At 40.5% G+C, this 12,274-nt stretch overlaps 1 protein-coding gene across 14 annotated transcripts in view; it reads left to right on the forward strand.

The window, feature by feature from the left end:
• The window catches only part of ESRRG (estrogen related receptor gamma), a 393,435-nt gene that overhangs the window by 66,240 nt on the left and 314,921 nt on the right, over window positions 1–12,274 (forward strand). Inside the window, exon 1 of one of the 14 annotated variants that reach the window (XM_050972142.1) lies at window positions 10,010–10,125. The exons of the other annotated variants lie outside the window; for them this stretch is intronic. The gene's annotated coding sequence lies outside the window, so the exon portion shown is untranslated. Of the gene's footprint in view, window positions 1–10,009; window positions 10,126–12,274 lie in introns of those variants that run through there. 14 annotated transcript variants of the gene reach the window in all.

The raw sequence follows: 12,274 nt of genomic DNA on the forward strand, positions 1-12,274 counted from the left end.
TTCATTAGCCTACTATTCAAATGTCAGTGGATTTTTTTTGGCTTGGTGGATAGCATGTTCACTATTCTCTGGGAAGAGAACCTGGGGAAGCTATGATGTGTGTCAGTTTAGCACCTTTGAGTGGTGTGTGAGGGCATCTCTCCTGCTCCCCAGCACTGGTAACCCATGAATAATCATGGAGCCAACGGGGCAGTAAGTCTTGTACCTCTCAGGATCAGCTGTGACTAGCATGGATCCCTGGGGTGAGATCAAGGATGAAATGAACTCTTGTGTGCTTGGATGTGTTGATTTTGAGCAGATCCTCACTCAACACCCATGTTGTTTTCACATTCTGGGCAGTTTACCTCTACCCCCAGGAACTGTTGTAGCAGTGAGCTTTAATCTGCATTCCAATTTTAAATTTAACTTCTATGTGAACCCCTAGAAAAGAAACTTAAAATTTGCTTTGAAATGGAAAATAAGCGAAAGGTGGAATGAGAGGGTGTAGAATAATCAGGATGCTTTTTTTTCTCTTTGGTAGATGCTAGGAAGGAACAGGAACATAATGTCACTCCTCTCCTCTTGCTCATTGTTTTTTCAACCAGCCTGTTACATACACAGTGGTCCCAACACTTCAACCATTTCCTACCAGCTCAGTCATTCAGAAGCTAGACTACCTTTTAGCAGTGCTGTGGCTCAGGACATTCTCTTGAGACATCCTCTGCACTTGCTGCTTCTTATCACTCTCAGCTGGAGAAAGCACACTGCATTTGCCATCCAAGCCCAATGGCACACTTAAGCTGTATAAAGGCCACTTGACATCATTTACATTTTTCATTAGCCTTCTAAAGGAGCTTCTCAAAAGGTGCAATGGCTTTCCTAGCTTTTGAACTTCTTTGGAAGACTGTAATAATTTTGGACCAGTAGTTTATGAGTGGCCTATAATTGTTATGCAAAAATTGCCCAAACATAACATAACTAATTGCACAATTAAGATTGCTTTCTCCTCATCATCCCATTCATCATACTCCTCATTCACACCTATAGTCAGCATCTGGCATTGACAAAGGCTCTATTTGTCACATTATTACGTTCCTTTTGTAGAGAAAATGCCTTTTGTATATCTCTTTGATACTTAAGGGTCCTGCTAGCTTGTTCAGTAAGCCTGAAAACAGTGACTAGAAAGCCTTGTAGGGTATATCCCTTTTTCATATGTTTAATAGGGATGTAATGCAGTGGTACTCCAGGATACAAACAGCAACTCTCAGAGCTCAGCAAAGGAACCTGATACAAGTCAGCAAAAGACCCCCCCCCTTTCCTTAACAACATTGAGGTAAGTAATACAGTGTTTTGCTATTTTTAAAAATCTGAGGGAAATAATGCAGAATAGCTTTTCTTCACAGCGGACATTTCAAGGTCATCAGTCCTGTTAGTCTGACGTAAGGCGCATAATCAGCTCCTTCTGACAGTCCGCACCAGAACCGAGCGAACCAAACCAACTTGGAAAGTGCAGGAGGTAGCAGGGGAAAGTCCAAGAATATCTGTGAATCAAAATGCAAGAAATGTCCTGGTACCTTTACCAGTCAGACCTACCTGGAAGGTTGTACTTGAGGGGGTTGAGGGTGTGTTGGCCATTCACATAAGGAGGGGGTGGGAGTGTCTTTGATTGGAAGCCTAGGAGGTCTGCAGCACCATAATTCTTCTTAGGAAAAGGAAATGATGTAAGTTTCTACTTCTGGAATCTCTCCCCAGTACTCTATAAATTTAAAGAAATAAAACACAAACAGAAAATTGATTTTTGAATGACGGTGAATTATTGTCATTAGAGGAACTGCAGTTTTGTGTCAAGGGAAAAAAAGCTCTGTGTACTATATGCTACAGTGTACTATATGCTACTTTCTGAAGCATTACTTAATGTACCAGTCATTGCTGGGAACATGGAGTCCTTTTAATGCTAGTCAGGTAATATGTCATTCTCTCTGTAGAAACTCTGCAGCAGAGACATGAGTTATATACTGATGTAGTTATCAGAAGATCATGTGGTAGCACTAATGTGAGTCACTACAGTGGAGTTTGCCCCGTTTGAAATTTTTACATAATTAAAGTGAGTCATTGTCCAAATTCTGCCAAAGTGCAGATGTCTTTAATTTAACATATGCAGTTCAGCTTGCATATGCCTTCCATAGGTGAATATCTTTTCCTTTGTGCACTACCCTGGGTTAGTTCTGGTCTGGGAGATGCTCTCCTTTGCCATTCAGTGTGCCATGCTCCCACTGAAATCCATAGCAACTTCAGAAACAGTATCTGAACACCCAGACCTCAAATAGTCCTCTACTCTTTGTTTTATGTTCTGCTGGTAATTCTTGAAATACACACAGGTAGATCAAAACAAGTGTGGTTTTGTTTCTGTTGTAACGAAGGAGATGGCCCAGATTTTCTGGAGAAATACATTCACTTGGCTTCTGTGCCCTGTGTCTCTGGAGCAAGGCAAAAACCAGGGAGAGGATCAAAAAGGTTAAGAAGGTTTCTTTAACAGAAAGCAAGCTGGACATGCTTTCATAGATATTGGACTGTTAAAATTATACACTTCAAGATGGTGGATGACTTAGTACTCAGGGGGAGTTAAATCAGGTTGTTTTAGCAGAGAACAAGGCTACCTTCCATGCAGCTGGCTGAATCACCAATGTTTCTGAGGATTTTTCAAATAATTTGGTTTCTGTGCTGTGAAGATGACTAGTCTGAGTCATTTGGCTGAAAGGGGAGTACCTTTTCTTTCTTTCCCCCTTTCCCTCTTCTCTTTCTCTCTTTCTTTCTGTCTTATTTTTTTTCTCCCCCTCACACTCTTTCTGAGCTGCAAATCTAGTTGTTCTCCATCTAATGCTGAAATACAACAAGAATGTGGTTAACCATCATATCCAGATGAAGCTTGTAGTTTTGCTGGGCAGAGAAGGAAAGAACAGGCTTATTTAGAAATGGTGGGAAATTTTCTGATTAATTAATGAGAGATAGAGAAAATGACTAAGGCTGGCGTGCTAATTTCTGAGTCACTGGGTAAATGCTGTTTTTTCTTATTTGCCAATCCCTCAGTAGGGACATTAAATAATGTTTACTACTGTAAATTCTTTCCCAGGAAGGGAAGGAGGTTATGATACAGGAGAAACTTTTGTATTTGATTTAAAAAGTCAGCTCATCTCCTGCAAAAGGACTGCAGCCTTATACAAGAGGGCATCATGCATACTGGTCCATGTGGAGAGTAGCCAGCCAAAGGGCCATAGGTTTCAAGCACCTTCTGAGAGTCCTGAAAGCTACCCTAGTAATTTATTGATGATGGAGATGGAAAACAAAATCTCCCTGTAGTGTCCCTCCCCATGCTGTGAGTTAATACTGCCAGCAAAGAAAGGAAAGTTCCCACACTTTCACCTTCACTTGCTGCAGAGAAGGGTTACGCAGGTAAGCAGTCCTGTGTGCCAGTAAATAGTCAGACTCAGGAGCATGTGATTTTTGACACCTTCAGAGCCTTCTCCCTATTCCTGTTACATTTAAGTGTTCTGTCTTCTCTGGTTTGTGATCTCTAAGCTTATTCTTAACTTTTTTCCCCCAGTAAAATTCTTTATGGCAAAAAATGAAGCTGCATGGATGTGCCAGAATAGTGAAGCACAGTGTCCTAAATGATGTAACTCAGGTTTTGGGAGCAGGATAATTGCAGTAGTGTGATGCTTCTTTTAGAATAATTAGTCTTGCTGAGAACCAGGGTATAAAAGCCTGTGCAGAGCACAGTAATGAGGCAGTTACACCATTTCCAGTATTTGTGTGCCCCTGCATTGCACTGCAGATCAGAGCAGGCGTGCCCACAGTGATGGTCAAGGAATGATTTCATCTTTGTAGCCCTGTGCCAGGACTGTGATACAAAATACGTGGGATTCATTCTAAAGGAAAGCAGCACTCATCTTCCATACTAAACCAGGGGGCCTTTGAGATCATTAAGAATAATTTTTACAAAAGAGAGGTTTATGTTTCCGTTCATGGAGCCAAAGTCTGTTCTCATGCCCTGTAACTGCCTGGCACTTTCCCATCCAGGAATGAAATCTACTTCAGCTGCGTGCACTTGCAGATGTCAGGATTTCAATTTCAAAGTACAAACAATTCTAATATTTAAAAGACTGTTTCCCCAGTGGGAATATGGGTTGTATGAGCCTTTTGACTTTTCTGTTTCATCTTTGGCTTGTATATGATATCACCTTTAGATCTCTCTATCAGTTTAGGGTTTTTTTTATTAGTACCACAGTGGACAAAATGTCAGTAGGAGTTAAAGTGGAAAGAGTCCTCAGAGAGATAAACGTTGTGTTCCACTTTTCACTATATGGTTGACTCTGCTGCCCTTTTCTGTTGGGGTTTAGTCTTCTGGGGCGTTTCTTTGCTTAAGTTAAATTTACTTATCTGTTATATAAATAAGGGATAGCCTTGGCCATTAGGTAAATCTACTGATGGAGGGAAAAGGGATTTTCTAGAGTGCCTGTGTGCATTTCTGAGACATGGAGTTCAAAAACATCTGATAAGATAACCTTCAGCTGGTATTCTGCAATGACTTTTGTCAATGAGCCTTAAAAGCATTGATATTTTCAAGCATTATAGCTGAAGAGTACTGCAATGTCCTTGAACTACCCACCAGCCAAAGAATGACATCTCCAAACTCAGCTGGTGAATTCCCATGTACTGTCATATTTATGACTTACTTTTTCCTTTCTGTCTGGGGCATCCAGATAGAATTACCAGGACCTTGGCTCTACCCAGTATGCAACACTAGACTGGTACCACTCTCAGGTGCTGCCTGGATTTGCTGTCGCCCTCAGAATATTTGCTCCCATATTGTACAGTGAGGATAATCCTTTGTTTAATTTTTTTTTAACATTTTGAAAGGAAAATAGGGGTCTCATTCAGGTCTTTCCATTTTTGCATGATAGTACAGTTGAACAACGTGTACATGTGTTAATTAAACATCCTGTCTTATCACTGTTTTGGTAAGTGTCCTGTAAATTTAATCACTACGACACCTCTGTACACATTACAATCCTTTTAAAGATCTAGAGAAAAAATCCTGGTGGATTATTCAAAGCACTAAATCACACAGAATTACAGTAGTTATTAGAGGCATTAAAACCTCTGATAAGAAGCTTTATCATGCATTTTTTGGGAAGCTTAATCTTTATCAGGGATGACTGTAAATAGAAGGGAACAGTAAAAAAACTTGATAACAGTTCATTTTACAGTACATCAATAATCAGGTACTGTAATTACAGTATAGTTATATATTTATTGCATAGTAAGTAACTACAGTTTATTAGTTTTCTTGCTTTTTTTGTTATTGCAATTACCTGCAAGACCTGAGCCAACAAGGGGCCTTATTGTATTTCCATTTCCATTAAATATGTTTACGCACACATCCAGACATATTTATATGTATGTTTGCATACTTCAGAGGAGTTGAACCTCTTTACATGAAGGAAGAACAGGCAGTGGACATGCTAAAGATCTCTTCCACCTGTACATTTATTTAGATTCAGAACTATAAATGAAGGGAATCAGATTTTAACTGTGATTATATTTAGCTATTTAAGTTTTTCTCCTCTTTTTGAAGCTAGAAAACTTTTGGTATTGTTAATCACTTAGATAAACTTCTCAGTTACAGACCTACTCAGTGTGTGGGTGTTTATATTATATCTGTACATTATTTACCTTTGTACATCCACCTCTGAATATAGATTAGATTAAGTCTCTGTTAATTGTACTGGAGCTGTGTATGCATGCCTGTGTTTATGTATTTCCAGGAGTAGCCCTGAAATGTTCTGTCATTTTGGGGTAAGGGTAAGTGAAAATAGTCAATTAGGTGTGGCTTCTAATTTAGTGCTGTTTACAATGTTAAAGGTTCCAGTTAATTTCAGAGTTACTGTGAAGCTGGCAGAAGAAATGTTCATGTTGGAATTGAGAACTTTTCTTGGTGAGAAGTGATGAAGGTGTAATATAAAATGCAGCCCTTGAGTGGTATGGCGTGATAGTGCTCGTCATGCCTCTGGAAGGGGCGCAGCTGTACCTCTAAGCACAGACTTGGGCAGCACAGCCCAAGCAGCCCTGTGCCAGGACTGTGATACAAAATACTTGGGATTCATTCTAAAGGAATAAGCTACAGAGGATTTGGTGAAAGTCCAAAGCAAAAGCCATGAGGGTGATAAGAGAGCGAGGAAATGTGACCTCTTGGGAAATACTGAAGATATTGGGGTGCTTGGCCAAAAAAGAGATCTCTGAGGGATGGCAAAGGGCAGTAAGAATACAAAAGGCTGTGGGGAAAGAAGGTCACTAAAATTCTGCTTGGTGAGAAATGGGAGGGTATGGGATGTAATTGGTTCAACAGGACCCAACAAAATTCACATTAGGTATTAGCAATGACCTTCTAAAGCAGATAAAACTTGGGATGTTGTGGAATTTCTTCTGTTGAAAATTTTTCAGAAACAGGCATAAATGGTCCTGCCTGGAGGCACACAGGGGGACAAAAGGCATCAAGACATCTTAACAACACTCCTAGCCCAGTTTTCTGTGCCTTGAACCATCTGTTTAAGAATCATGGTTGTGAGAAGGTGGGTGTTCCCAGTTTGCGTGCCAGTGTATCAAAAGATAAACAGGTGAATTGCTCATCTGAAATAAAACTTCTACCCAGTAAAAAGCCTTGGAAAGAATCAGCACCCACATGTGTCTAGCAAACTACTGAAACTTCATTTCTATTAAAGTGTGAGGGCAGATACTGCACTGGCTGAAGCTGATGGCTAAAACTTCCCCTGGCAGTAGTGGAACCAATGTTAATTTATACCATAAAATCCCTGTTTTGCTGATTGTTTTCAACTAGTGATTGCACATGACAGGCATAGTTTATATTGCTTAATAATAAACTAGACAGATGTACTTAAAGTCTAGTAGCAAGTGTCAATATACACTTAAACTACTATTATTTTCCTTTTCTCATCCTTTTGATGGAGTAATATTTCAGGTAATGTATTTACTATCCGCTACTTGTTGATTGGGGGACTCCATGTTTAATTTTTAGAAATAAAATTAAATGACTCAGAATTTTTTTTTCCTAGTGTGATACAACTCTGAGATAACAGTATAACTTCTATTGTTATTTTGGTTTTTTCTAGAACAAATTTTGGCTTTATTTCTATAGTTTCTGGCATTTGTGGTAAACAGGGAGAGGCAATGTCCTAGTTTGAGAATGGTTTGCTTGCTCTACCAAAAATTCTTCCTGCAGAAAACGATGGTACTGGCATGTTAGACTGGGTTTGTACAATTCAGTACAGAGATACAGGTAATTGTGTGGGTCTTTTCTCCTTGTTTCTTGAACATATGACTGATGAATAAGTACTGAATTTTCAACTTTCTACGTGTACTACAAGATGCCCATGCCCTTGGCCACATGGAAAGTACATTGCATTAAGTGATGCTGTTCAACTTCCACATGCTTTCCCTGTGGGAAATGCTTCAAACTGAGATTTTTGAAAATAATCAAAACATCCTTTTATCCACCATCCATGAGGTGATCCTCATGGACCCTAGCCCACCTTGCTTCCAATGCTGTGCAAAATGCCAGGCTGAGGAGTAGCATGGAAATGCTGTGCTAGCAGGACAAAAAGGTTCAAGTCTTAACTGGGAGGTCTGATTTGGAGGTTGTTGCTTCCTTTGCAGGTATTTAACAGGAGACATGAATAGAAAGATGCTGAGGTTGCTGTTTATGGCTGAGGCCACTTGCATACAGCCCACCGAGTGTGTTTGGAGTATTCATAGTACTGCTGTGGGGTTTTGTCTCCATTTCAGAGAGAAAGGGGTCTCCAGTGGTTTTCTGAGCACAGCGAACAAAGGATTTTGTAAATTTCTTTTTAGGCTTGCACTATTTCTAATGCTAAGAATACAGTTTTTGAAAAATTTGTTTTATTTTAGTAAACATTCTTTCTACAGAGGCACATTAGAGAGGAAAGAATAGGATTATTTAAAGGAGGGGAATTAATTGTGTCACTTCTATAGGCATTAGGCAAATTGCCTCACTTATAGTTAAGAGGTAGCATGGGAGTATTTAAGTATAGGGTACCTGCAATGCACTTTATGATAGTCTTAGCTTGTGACCTTATATCATTTTATTTCTCTATTAAAGCAAGACATTCCTCACGGAGACTGGGATTGTGCACCGTGCTGTAGTTAGCACCTCATGTCCTGATGGCTGTGTGGTGCACCGTGATAAAACAGGGAAGGGGGTGTGGAGTATTTGAGAAGTTTGTATGGGAATCCAAGAAATAAAAGGTGATATCTGATATGTGTTAGGGTGGGAGATGTGTAAATGAGATGTGAAAATGTCTAACTCATAATTACATGCTATGTGTTTTACCCATAAACCTGTTTTAAGTGGGTACAGCAGATGCCACAGTTAAGAGAGTGACTTAAAAAGTCACTCTGGGCCACCCAGAAATAGTAGACTGAGTCCCTGACTCCAGAGGTAGTAAAGAGCTCACAGGTCAGCCCAGTGACAATGGTCAGCATTTATGAGGGAATTTGGCATTTCACAGAGGGGTGCTCAGATCCTGAGGAACAGACTGTGCTGACTTGGAGCATCCCCCTGCCTTGGGGAGAAGGGAGAGTGACTGATGAAAGATACTGTTTCTGAGTTTTATTTTACATGAAACAAGTTGTCACAGGAGGAACAAGAGAATGTCTTTGGATGCAAGCAGCACTGGGTGTTTTCTGCCTGAGAACAAATGCTGACCCTGGTGAGTGCTCCCTGTAGCCTGATGCTGTGGGTATTGCTGCTCAGGGACTTAGGCAGAGGTAGTTTATGGCTCCTGGTAGGTTTTGGGCACATTGAATGCTACATTGTCCAGTCCTTTGCAGAGGGATAAATGGGGTTGTGAGGAGAGATGCAGCTCTAATGTTATGTAGATTTTTAAGTCAGAATTGAAAAACATACTGTGTGTAAACATTTTCAGAGTGGGGGAGCGGCTGGATTCTCAAGCTTACTGCACAGGGCTCTGAGATCAGTAATTAAATTACTGCTGAAAGCCTGGATACTGTAATGCTTACAGTCCAAATGTCTCACTCTTAAATAGTGAAATGGTAGTTGTGGGGTTTTTTTTGTTTTTTGGGTTTTCCCCCCCCCAATTACTTCAGTGGGAGATACTGTAAATTTGGCAAAATTGCCATAGAAGGTAATAACTTTAGTTCTGACCCCTAGAACAACATATAACCTGTTGACTGAGAAGTGGGTGATACCTTGTGTATCAAATATCAAATCTTAAAGCATCAGACAAACTTGTAAAGTGTTTCCTACTACTCTCTGTATGCCAAATATATTACAGTTGCACTTTGAGCTGAGTGTACAATGTAGCTGGAGAAACAACAGGGAGGATCTTAACATGGCCTGTAATGTTCGCAAATAAATAGCAAAAAAAAAAAAGGAACACAGCTGAAATATTCCTTTGTGTGATTAAAAATGTATACCTCCATTTGTTTTTCCTCATGCAACCAAGTTAAGTCAAAGGAATATACCTGCCCAGGCAGGTAAACCCAGAGTTTCTTCCAGGAAGGTCAGCTCCCAGAAATTAAATGGAAAAATAAATTAGGCAAGAGTAATGGCTGAGAAAAAAAAAAGTGAACTTTATAGCAAAAAGACAGAAGTAAGATCTCAACATAGGAGATTTTTTTTTTTTTTTTTTTTTTTTGCATCACAGGACAGAATGAGCAGTAAATTCTTAAGTTACCACAGCAGAGGAAATCATCTAAATGCATAGATAGATTAAAAAAGGTTTAATTTTCTCCTCTCAGTGGTAGCTGTTCTGTGGTTTGTGTCGTTATGACTGTTTACAAGCATTGTTTGCACAAAAATCACATTATTCTCCCACGACTGACGTAGGCAGTGATGTAAATATGCCTGCTCAGGGCCTGTTCCTCTGGGAGGCAGAGCAGGGCTCTTGGAGCACCTCGTGCTGCTCAGCAGCTCCTGGTGCCAGGATTTTGGGACTGGCTGCCTTCGTGTTGAGCTCTCTGAGCTCCTTCAGCAGAAACAAGACTTGCTACTCAAGCAGAAAGGACCTTGTTTGAGAGCTGCAGTGTGGGGTAAATCTCCCTTTTCCTTTAGCAAAGCATTGCATACTCTCTGTTCTGAAAAGAGGTACCCTTCTGTGGGTCGTACTCAGGAGGCTGGCTGGCAGGATAAAGGATACAGGAACAAATTAACCCAATCGCTGCATTTAGCAGCAATATTAATATCTTCTCAGGCAGCACTTAGAACGTATGAATGCTTGTTTGGGTTTTTTTAAGTGAAATTAAACTACCTTCAAGGTATGTCTCTTCCAAAATCCATTGCAGACAGAGAGAAGAGATGGTCTGACAGGAGCTGGTGGCAGAAGGACAGGCTGACTGTGTGCTCCCCACCAGCAGTGAGGGCTGCTCTGAGTTAGGACATCAGGGAAGGACTTTGTGCAGGAAAATAGTGAAAACACTGACAGGGTGAGACCATATGCAGAAAGGGAAAACTTATTTCCTTAAGAGGCACAATCGCGTTTTGTTAAAGGAGCATTGTAAGGAAACAAATAGGATTTTAAAAAACTGCTTCTGACAGAAGCAAAAGAAAAGGAACTTCTCATAGGAAAGGAATGGTAACTGAATTATTTTTGTGATATAAAAGCATTCCAGTGTTGTGCTTGCAGCCTGTGAAGAAGAAAGAAGGAAAGTGAAACTAACTGGGAGCAGCTGAAAGGGCTTCACTGTGTAGGCTGAGAGCAATGAGAGATTAACAAAATAATTAAATTGGTTAACAGTGCATTAGGTAACTTCAGAAGTGTTTACTTTAACAGGGGAAATATTTGTTCTTGTGTGTGTGTGAATGCAGCCTTTATTTTCATCAGTTTTAGTCTGCTTTGCTTCTAATGGCAGTGAGTTTTCAGCAGAGGAGACAGTCCACCAAGACTCTTGGTTGTTGCATGCTTAGCTGGACATTTTTAGCAGATCTAAGTGCAAAGGCATTGGAGCAGAATGTATCCTGTATTTCTGCATTTAATTTCTAACTTTTATTTATTTTCTGGTTCTCAGCAAAAGTTCTGTATTCAGTTTTCTGCCAAGCATGGGCAGCATTTAACTCAGACCGTGCCTTATGCCTCTGGACTAGGGGGTATTTGGGTTTCTTCTCTCTGCCAACTGCTTTGTTCTGACTATCTATTGCGGAGCTGTTGTTCCAATGATCTGAGTAATCTTCTTCCTTTAAGCAGCTCTTAAGTATCCATGTTTTCATGAGGAAATGTGTAATTCATTCCATCCCATAGTCCAATAGTGGACAGAGCGTGGGGAATGGGAGGTGATCTGGGACACTGGGGGAAGACAACAAGATGAATAGCATAGCACTCGTGCAAGAGGGACAGGGAAAGTCCTGATCAAGGGTTGAGTTTGGCCCATGTGTTGTCTTCTGAGAGACAGTGGGGTCTGGGAAGAGAATGTGCTCAGCAGCACGTGCCACGGAGGCACTGGCCCCAGCATGTCCTTCTATGCCATGTGTAGCCATGAGGAGCAGAAGTCACCAGCAGCTTCCCACAGCTGTGGCCATCCCCTCAGTAACCTTTGGCAACTGTCACAGTTTACATGGCACAGGTAAAGATCAAATGGCCCTGGGTTTTGATTTGTGTGGTTGAGACTCATTTGACTGAAGGAGATGTGATTTTGAGATGAAATGGCAGAAGTGGAGGTATGTGGTATCAAATGGTATAAATTGGATCCCATCTGGGACTCTTGCATTGTCTCAGTGCCCAGGGATGACTTTGGCTGTAACACCCCTTAGCAAAGTGGGAAGAGAGGTGTGTGGTTCTCACTTTGGAGGCAAATACTTTCCTCAGTGTCCATGTGCCAGCTGCATTGACTCAGAACACTGTAAGGAGCTCCATTAAGTTCTACTGGGTCCATAATCTGCACATTAAAAAAAATTTACATGATAGATGGAGCTGTTAAAGTCTAATTGGGTAATCAAAAATTAGTTAATGTGCCAAAATATGTATTTAGCTGATAAACTCTAATGGTTCCAAAGGGTTCTAGTATTAATAGAAGGCATGCTTGCACACTAAGGAGTTGAGACTAAGATATTGCTCTTGTAACACACATTTCAAATAAAGATCCCAAAGCACTTGACAGATATTAAATCACTTATTGATTTGATTTTTCCAAAATATGTCCATCCAAGGCTCTGGGGGAATATATGCTAACAATAATGTCAAAATTG

This window comes from Serinus canaria, chromosome 3 (assembly GCF_022539315.1).
Source record: "Serinus canaria isolate serCan28SL12 chromosome 3, serCan2020, whole genome shotgun sequence".
Taxonomy (NCBI): Eukaryota; Metazoa; Chordata; class Aves; order Passeriformes; family Fringillidae; genus Serinus; species Serinus canaria.